This window comes from Erythrolamprus reginae, chromosome 3 (genome assembly GCF_031021105.1).
Source record: "Erythrolamprus reginae isolate rEryReg1 chromosome 3, rEryReg1.hap1, whole genome shotgun sequence".
Taxonomy (NCBI): Eukaryota; Metazoa; Chordata; class Lepidosauria; order Squamata; family Dipsadidae; genus Erythrolamprus; species Erythrolamprus reginae.
The window spans coordinates 38960916-38969860 of NC_091952.1; positions in this window are offsets into that span (position 1 = coordinate 38960916).

The following is an 8945-nucleotide window of genomic DNA, read 5'->3' on the forward strand; positions in this document are numbered from 1 at the left end:
AGTTAGGGGAAAGAAAAAAGAAAAGGGGGATTGAGAAAGGGATGAGAAAAGGAGAAGACATGCCGGCTATTTAGCTGGCACTTCCATAATATACGACCTCTGGTTTAAATATGTAGTTGGTGTAAATTTCCCTTCCTTTTTGTTAGATCATTGTATGGTGTTAGTTAAATTTTTGTAGATATTGTTGGTGTTTATCTAACAGGGAAGTTCTTGTCCATGCAGTCAATATTTTAGGGTTTTGTTTGTAATGTTCATTGTGTGTCTAAAGGTTGCGTCGATCAATGTCTTTTATAAGTTATGTGAAAAGTTTGTTTTTGTTTCATGGTGTGTTGCCAGTACATGTAATTGTTGAAAAATCTTCTTTTTAAATAATATTTAGATATTTTTTTTTTGTCTTAGCCAATGGTACCATTTCTCCCAGGCCTTGTAGAAGTCGGTTTCATTCCTATTTTGTATCTCCATTGTCAATTTTGATAATTCTGAACATTCCATGATTTTAATTATGAGGTTTAGGATGGTTGGGCTATTAGGTTATTTCCAAAATTGTGCACATAGAATTCTCGCTGTGTACAGTATGTAGAATGATGTAACGATCTTCTTTTTTAATCTTTTTCCTAACTCTTCCGAGGAGGAATAATTCTGGTTTAATTTGAATGGTCTGGGAAGTAATCTGATCTAAGAGATTTTTAATTTTTTGCCAGTATTTTTTTTGTGTTCTCACAAGTCCACCAGATGTGGTAATAAGTTCCAGCTTGCTTTCTGCATTTCCAGCAGAGAGGTGACAGATTTTTGAACATTTCGGAAAGTCTAGTGGGTGGTAAGTGCCATCTGTAAAACATTTTATATTGATTTTCCTTGTAGGAAGTAGTCATTGTTAATTTATAATTTATAGTCCAGCTTTTCCCCCATTTATTTAAGTTAACTGAGTAACCAAAGTTTTGCGACCATTGTTCCTTTGACTTGTTCCTCTATTGTATTGTACTGTAGCAGAAAGTTGTATATTTTAGATATTGTTTTCTTTTCTGAGGTTAAAATGATCTTATCAAGTATGTTATTTTTTTGGAAGCCAATTTTTTAAATGTTTGTTTGTTTGTTTATTTATTTAAATTTTTATACCGCCCTTTTTTGTTTAGAGATTACATCATTGTCGTCATCCATTAATTGTTCGTATGTTATAATGTTGTCAGGAGATAGCGCATTGGGATATATGGTCGCTTCGGTTGGGGATATCCATTTAGGAAGGAAGTGGTAATGATTTCTTTTTATGAACTGCAAGGTATCGATTAGGGCCTATCTTATATAGTGTTGTTTGAAGTATGGGGAAGAGCCTTCTCTGTGGTGGCCCCGACTCTCTGGAACCAACTCCCCCCAGAGATTAGAATAGCCCCCACCCTCCTTGCTTTTCGTAAGCTCCTTAAAACCCACCTCTGTCATCAGGCATGGGGGAACTGAGATATTCTTTCCCCCTAGGCTTCTACAATTTATGCATGATATGTTTGTATGTATGATTGGTTTTTATAACAAGGGTTTTTAGCTGTTTTACTATTGGATTGTCACATGCTGTTTTTACCACTGTTGTTGTTGTGGTTAGCTCTGGCCCAGCCCCTGCCCCAAGGACTGTGGATGTGGGGGAGACATCCACATGCTGCAGGCCTGTTCCCCCCCCCCCCTGATGAAGAAGGCTCCTCTGACCAAGAAGACATGAGTGACAGGGGGGAGGAGAGTATGGCAGACAACTCAGAAGGAGATCAATTATCTAGCTCCTCCTTGGATTCAGAACAAGTGTTAATGATACAGCCACGTATGCAGAGAGTGATGCATAGGCAACAACAACTGAGAGATTATTATCAAAGAAAATGAGGCCACCTGTGGTTGGTTGGGGCTGTGGTAATTAGTAAAGCTGCTATAAAGAGCAGCCTGTGGGTTTGGCCATTGTGGAGGATTATCTGATCGTTGCGTTTCGTGACTGCGTTACTGACTTGGACCTTTTTGTGTGCTGATTTTCCCCCGCTTTGAAACTAAACCAGGGCAAAGTGTGTTTCACTTTGTGAAAAAAAGAAAGACTGTGAATTGCCTCACAGCTGCAAGCTAAGTATCACAGAACTGATAAGGGACTTGTACAAATTACCAGTTTGTTTGGAGACAAGTGCTCTTTGCTATCCCAAAAGAGGGCTTGGTTTAAGTGAATTTTCATTATAAAGAACATTGTTTGAATTTTCAAACGTGTGTTTGTGTCTGAAATTGTATCTGTGCATTTTTGGGAGGATTCTACCAGAGAGCTCGACAGAACAGTTGTTAGCCGCCCCGGGTCCACGGAGAGGGGCGGCATACAAATCCAATAAATAATAATGATAATGATAATTATAATAATGATAATAATAATAATAATGATGATGATGATAATAATAATAATAATAATAATAATAATAATAATAATAATAATAATGCTGGTATTTTATGGGTGTCAAGTGTTAGAAAAGTGTGCCAACCTGATTGAAGATCAAAACCTTCAAGGGTTACTATTCTTTGACTTTTTAATATTATCCATACTTTCAATTGATTTAGAATTGATGCCTGATAGTACAGCTCCTTATTAGGTAACCTGAAGCCGCCTCTTGGTCTATGGTCTTACAAGTTTTAAACTTTGATCCTCACACTACATTTTATAATTCCCTGGCTCGACGCCCCCCCATTTGGATACAGTCACTGATCACAGCTACTCCATAACACCTTAGAGACAACAGCATCTTTGACATGTCCATCAACTCCGCTCCATTATTGCCCATAAAATATTTTGCAAGCATATAGCACTTTCTTATCTCTATTGCCTTGGCATTAAGGAATGTCCCTTTCAGTTGGGCCCCTTTCTAACTAACAAAAGAATATATGTTCAGCATATGTTTTCTCCAACTATCCTAAAACAAATAAGGTTTAGCAAGTTCAAGCTGGAAGGAACCCTGAGGGTAATCCAGTCCAACCCCCTGCCCAAGCAGAATTAAATCTTCTACCTTTATATACATTTCTATATACTACAGTGGTACCTCAACATACGAGTTTAATTCATGCCAGAGCTGACCTCGTATGTCGATCATCTCGTATCTCGAACAAATGCATTTAGATTTGGCTTTTCGTGTAGATAACTGGAAAAAATGGAATTCTTGCACCACCTAGTGGACGCTCGGCTCGTATACCGAATGTGAGCTTGGGTGTCAAACAGAAATTTTGCTTGTGTCGCAACTCGTAACTTGAAATACTCGCATGTGGAGCAGCTCGTATCTAGAGGTACTACTGTATTTTATTTTGGAATTTTCTTATATCCTACAGATTGATTTCAAAGCACATGAAGATTGTAATTTTCTTTTTTGAAGTGTGAAATATTGACCAAAATGCGCTAAAAACAGAATTAAACAAAACAATTCTTAAATTGTTGTAAAGAAAAATAAAAGTCCAAGAAACCAAGAGAGAAAAAAGAAAAGATAAAGATAAAAAACTCCAAGTAAACTGTTGTGATTCAGTCTGAGGCTCCTCAGGGAACGGCTGGAACTCTGCCGGCTCCATGCTCAGAGGGGGAGGACGAGGAACAGGAGGAGGAGGAGGACCAGGCAGACAGGGAAGAGGAATGTCAGGACGAGGAGGAGGGAGAACAGCCTGAGACCCCCGGGGGAGAGCTCTCCCCAGCGAGTAGCCTGGAGTCATTAGATGAGAACGCACAAGCCATCATAGATATGAGACAGAGAAGGGCAGCACAACGAAGGGGACAATTAGCCAGGTATTTCCATCCCTTATAGGCAACAGCTGGGTTTGGGTGTGGTTCTCCTCAGAAAGGTTGAAAAGGCAGGCCCGCCCTTCCTGTATTGTGGAGAGTTATCTTTTGGGAGTCCTGTGACCTTGCTTCGATCCTTGGCATCTCTGATTCTGGCTTGTGGCCTCGAAGGCTGAAAACTTGGGGGAGGCGTGGGTTTTATTATCTACAGTGGTGTGTGTGCCAGCAAGAAGCCTGTTGTATTGTCTGGCCGTCGTGACTCTTCTGTGAAGCTTCATAGCATTCCAGTGTGTAAGAACAGTTTTTGTTATCTGTGTTTGTTTTCAAAGATATAAAATGACTTTGCTTTTTACCAGCGTGTCTGGCTACTCTTTTTAGTTGGTGTTGACGTCTGGGGGAACCCAGACAGAACAGTAAACAAAGAAGGGGCATGCATATGTTCACCAGCGTGCCTTCCATTCCCTGCCCTAATGTTTCTCTCTTACTAGTACAGTATCATGTATATAAAAATTGTTATACAGTAGTCCCTCGCTATACCGCGCTTCACCTACTGCGGCTTCACTTCATCGCGGGTTTCTGAGGAAGTCGATCGGCAGATTTAAACAGCCCGCCAAACTCGATCGGCAGGTTTTTCGAAAAAAAAATAAAAAAATCTAAAATTGTAAATACTGTATTTAAATACTGTATCTAAAATAAATACTGTGTGGGAAGGGTTTATAAACACTTAAAACAATGAAAACTTACCAAACAATTACAATATAAATACTTAAATAAGTACTATCAGTGGATAAATTCCCCATCGCGGATTTCACCTATCGCGGCCAGGTCTGGAACGTAACACCAGCGATAGGTGAGGGACTACTGTATCTTTGTATACTACCAATATGTACTTGATAAAAACAAACAAACAAACAAACAAACAAACAAACAAACAAACTTGCCTCCCCCCCACTATCTTATATATTAAACTTATCAGTAGTTGCTGGTTTACTAATAAATATAGTATTATTTATAGTATTCCTATTACTGCTAATACTAGTGCACTGTGTGCACATTTTCAGTCCGCTTGTGCATGCACACGTCCCACTGTGTTTTCATTTCTGCACATGCGCAGGAAGCAAAATCTTGTGAGCAGACGCACACATGCGTGAGATTTTGGCAAAAAAATCACCAAAACCACGTTTGCGCAGAATATTATATTTCCCTGGTTGAGAAATAGAGAAACATGTTTTTTTTAAGGTTGAAAGCAGACATTTATTTATTTATTTATTTATTTGTTTGTTTGTTTGTTTGTTTGTTAGATTTGTATGCCGCCCCTCTCCGTAGACTCGGGGTGGCTAACAACAATAGTGAAACAATATGAACAAATCTAATATTTAGGTTAATTTAAAAACCCTTATTTAAGAAACCAATCATACACACAGACATACCATGCATAAATTTTATAAGCCTAGGGGGAGGGAATATCTCAATTCCCCCATGCCTGACGACAGAGGTGGGTTTTAAGGAGCTTACAAAAGGCAAGGAGGGTGGGGGCAACTCTGATCTCTGGGGGGAGTTGGTTCCAGAGGGTCAGGGCCGCCACAGAGAAGGCTCTTCCCCTGGGTCCCGCCAGACGGCATTGTTTAGTCGACAGGACCCGCAGAAGGCCAACTCTGTGGAATCTAACTGGTCACTGGGATTCATGCGGCAGAACATGCTCTTAATAGCCCTCTCCCTCCCCAATAGCCCACAGCAAATGTCAGCACTTAAGAGATAAAGAGATGGCTAGGTCTACTCATAAGCAAATATTTTGACCCAAGATACAACAAAAGTAGGATTTGCCTGCAGCCATTATAGGAATTTCCCCAAACCTTCTTCATTACGTCATCCAGCAAAATTCAACCAAGCCTAGGATTCAAGACAACCTACAAAACTATCCCTGCATAGCCCTATGGGAGTCTGACAATATATATATACAGTATATCTTCTCTTGGGACCCGCTTGAGTGTTTCCTATTCCTGTGTAACAGCAGATATCCTGGTTGGTTGTCAGACTCCCATAGGGCCATGCAGGGATATTGATAATTAATTATAGAGGATAGATTTGCATTATGTTCAAGGAATTTAAGAAAGATTTGTAAAAGCACCCCAAACCAGTAGATTAAGGAAACAATGAATTAGATTTTTGTTTGTAAAGGTTATATTGAATGAGATTTGGTTTGGCAAATAAAGATTTTGTAGTTGTTAGTTTTGTTTCAGAGATAAATTAGTTAGTTAATTAGTTCTGTTTCACAGATAAAAATAAATAAAATACGACTTTAGTAACCGAGTAGTTCATGCATGGAACTCACTACCAGACTCTGTAGTATCATCACCTAACCCCCAAAACTTTACCCTTAGATTATCCACTGTTGACCTCTCCCAATTCCTAAGAGGTCAGTAAGGGGCATGCATAAGTGCACCTGAGTGTCTTCCATCCCCTGTCCTAATGTTTCTCTTTTACTAGTATCATGTATATAAATATTATTATACCTTTGTATATAATCAATACGTATGCGACAAACCAAACCAAACAAATAAATAAATAAAATTTATAAATGTATACAGTTATTCATATTAAAGATTGTGTCCATATTTTATGTAGGAGATAATATGGATTGTTTGGTTTTGATTTAGCTCAATGGGTGAAGCTAGCCCTAAAAAGATGGAATAAATTAATGTTAAATTTCTTCAAACAGGCTGGTAAACAAGTCCTAAAAGCCAAATGCAACCTCTTCTTCTCTCTGTATCACAAATATTTTCCAATTGAGTACTTTAGTAATTATCCGTTTTGTTGAAAAACAAACCATCATTTGGACCTCTTTTACTTTTATGAACAATGCAACCACCGCTTTTTCCTTATGGAACAGAGGATGTGTGAGATCTAGAAACGAAAACTGGCCTGTCATTGTTATTGTATAAGACTGGGAGCTGGGTGACTTGCCAAATATAGTTTAAAGAAGAAACTTCTCAAATGCGGTCAAACTGTTCATTCATCTAAATTATAATTAGGCAACTGTCTTAATTTCAGTACTTTTTTTTTCCTGGCACCATCAGGAAAATATGTAATATTGCTACATCCAATAATTGAATTGATGGTATGTACTGACCACAATGTTTGTGGTGGTTTGGCCCATATCCCTTCTATCTAGATTGGATTTTTTTAAAAAAAAGAAATGAAAGGCATTTAGTATAATTAATTACATGTAAATTTCCTACCATTTATAACCTTAAGGCATGCACTATAACACCCAAACCAGCCTTTTCTAAGGCTATTTTTTTCCTGGGATTTGAACAAGCTTGATGTAGGCCATGTGCTAAGGCTGAAAAGTACGTAGCAAAAGCAAGTACTGTATTTTTTCAGCAAATTATTTATTTATTTATTTTTTCCACTACACAATGAGGGTTTTAGTGGGTGTGTGTGTGTATATATATATATACCAGGGTGATCCGACATAAGAAAAACATGAAGGTTATCGAGGAGATACTCATAGTAAAATATATCTAAGAAAGAATAGAAAAGAAGATATAGTAATAGAACATATCAATGAAAGAATAGAAGAAGAGATATAGGAATAGAAGAAAGGTATAGGAGATATAGGAGAGCAATAGGACAGGGGACGGAAAGCAGTCTAGTGCACTTGTACTCGCCCCTTACTGACCTCTTAGGAATCTGGATAGGTCAACCGTAGATAATCTAAGGGTAAAGTGTTGGGGGTTTGGGGATGACACTGTGGAGTCCAGTAATGAGTTCCATGCTTCGACAACTCGGTTACTGAAGTCATATTTTTTACAGTCAAGTTTGGAGCGGTTAATATTAAGTTTAAATCTGTTGTGTGCTCTTGTGTTGTTGTGGTTGAAGCTGAAGTAGTCGCCGACAGGCAGGACGTTGCAGCATATGATCTTGTGGGCAATACTTAGATCTTGTTTAAGGTGTCTTAGTTTTAAGCTTTCTAGGCCCAGGATTGAAAGTCTAGTCTCATAGGGTATTCTGTTTTGAGTGGAGGAGTGAAGGGCTCTTCTGGTGAAGTATTTTTGGACATTTTCAAGGGTGTTAATGTCTGAGATGCGATATGGGTTCCAAACAGATGAGCTGTATTCGAGGATGGGTCTGGCAAAAGTTTTGTAAGCTCTGGTAAGTAGTGTGAGATTGCCAGAGCAGAAGCTACGTAGAGCAGAAGCTACGTAGGATTAGGTTTACAACTCTTGAAGCCTTCTTGGCTATGTTGTAGCAGTGTGTCCCAGGAGTTGAGTTTGATTCAAAGGAGGTTTTACTTGAAGCTACAGCCAGCTAACTGTGCTTTACCTTGAAAAACTCACAACTAGATTTGATCAGCATTCAGAGTTGCTGGGAGTTAAGTGGCATGTACGTTTAAAAATCATGTTATTACTGAGATTGAAGAACTTCCAATAATCTGGAAACTGCAATCCACTACCGAGTGTGCAGACCACCTGCCAAATCAACTGACCTGAAACTAATTTAACTGTGGTTCATAAGATCATACACCATAACGTCCTTCCTGTTAGTGACTACTTCATCTTCAACAACAACAACTCAACAGCATTTAATAGATACAAACTCAGTACAGTGGAACCTCGACATACGAGCAGCTCTACTTACGAGCTACTCGAGATAAGAGCTGGGAGGGGAGCGACATTTTTGTTCGCCTCCCGAGCTCACATTCGGGATACGAGCGCCAAGGAGCTGTCTCCTGAAGCCGAACACTAACTTCCGCTTTCGGCTTCAGGAGACAGCTCCTTGGCGCTCGTATCCCGCGTGTTTTAAAAGGTTGCAGCCGGCCTGGGGGGCTGGGGGGGGTGCTGGCAAGCCCCCCAGGCCGGCTGCAACCTTTTAAAACACGCACGCCGCTTCGCAGCTCTCTGCTGAATCCGGAACGCTAACTTCCGCGTTCAGATTCAGCAGACAGCTGCGAAGCAGCGCGCGTGTTTTAAAACGTGGCAGCCGGCCTGGGGGGCTCGGGGGGAAGCCCCCGAGCCCCCCAGGCCGGTTGCAACCTTTTAAAACACGCGCGCCGCTTCGCAGCTCTCTGCTGAATCCGGAACGCTAACTTCCGCGTTCGGATTCAGCAGACAGCTGCGAAGCGGCGCGGGTGTTTTAAAACGTGGCAGCCGGCCTGGGGGGCTCGGGGGCTTCCCCCCGA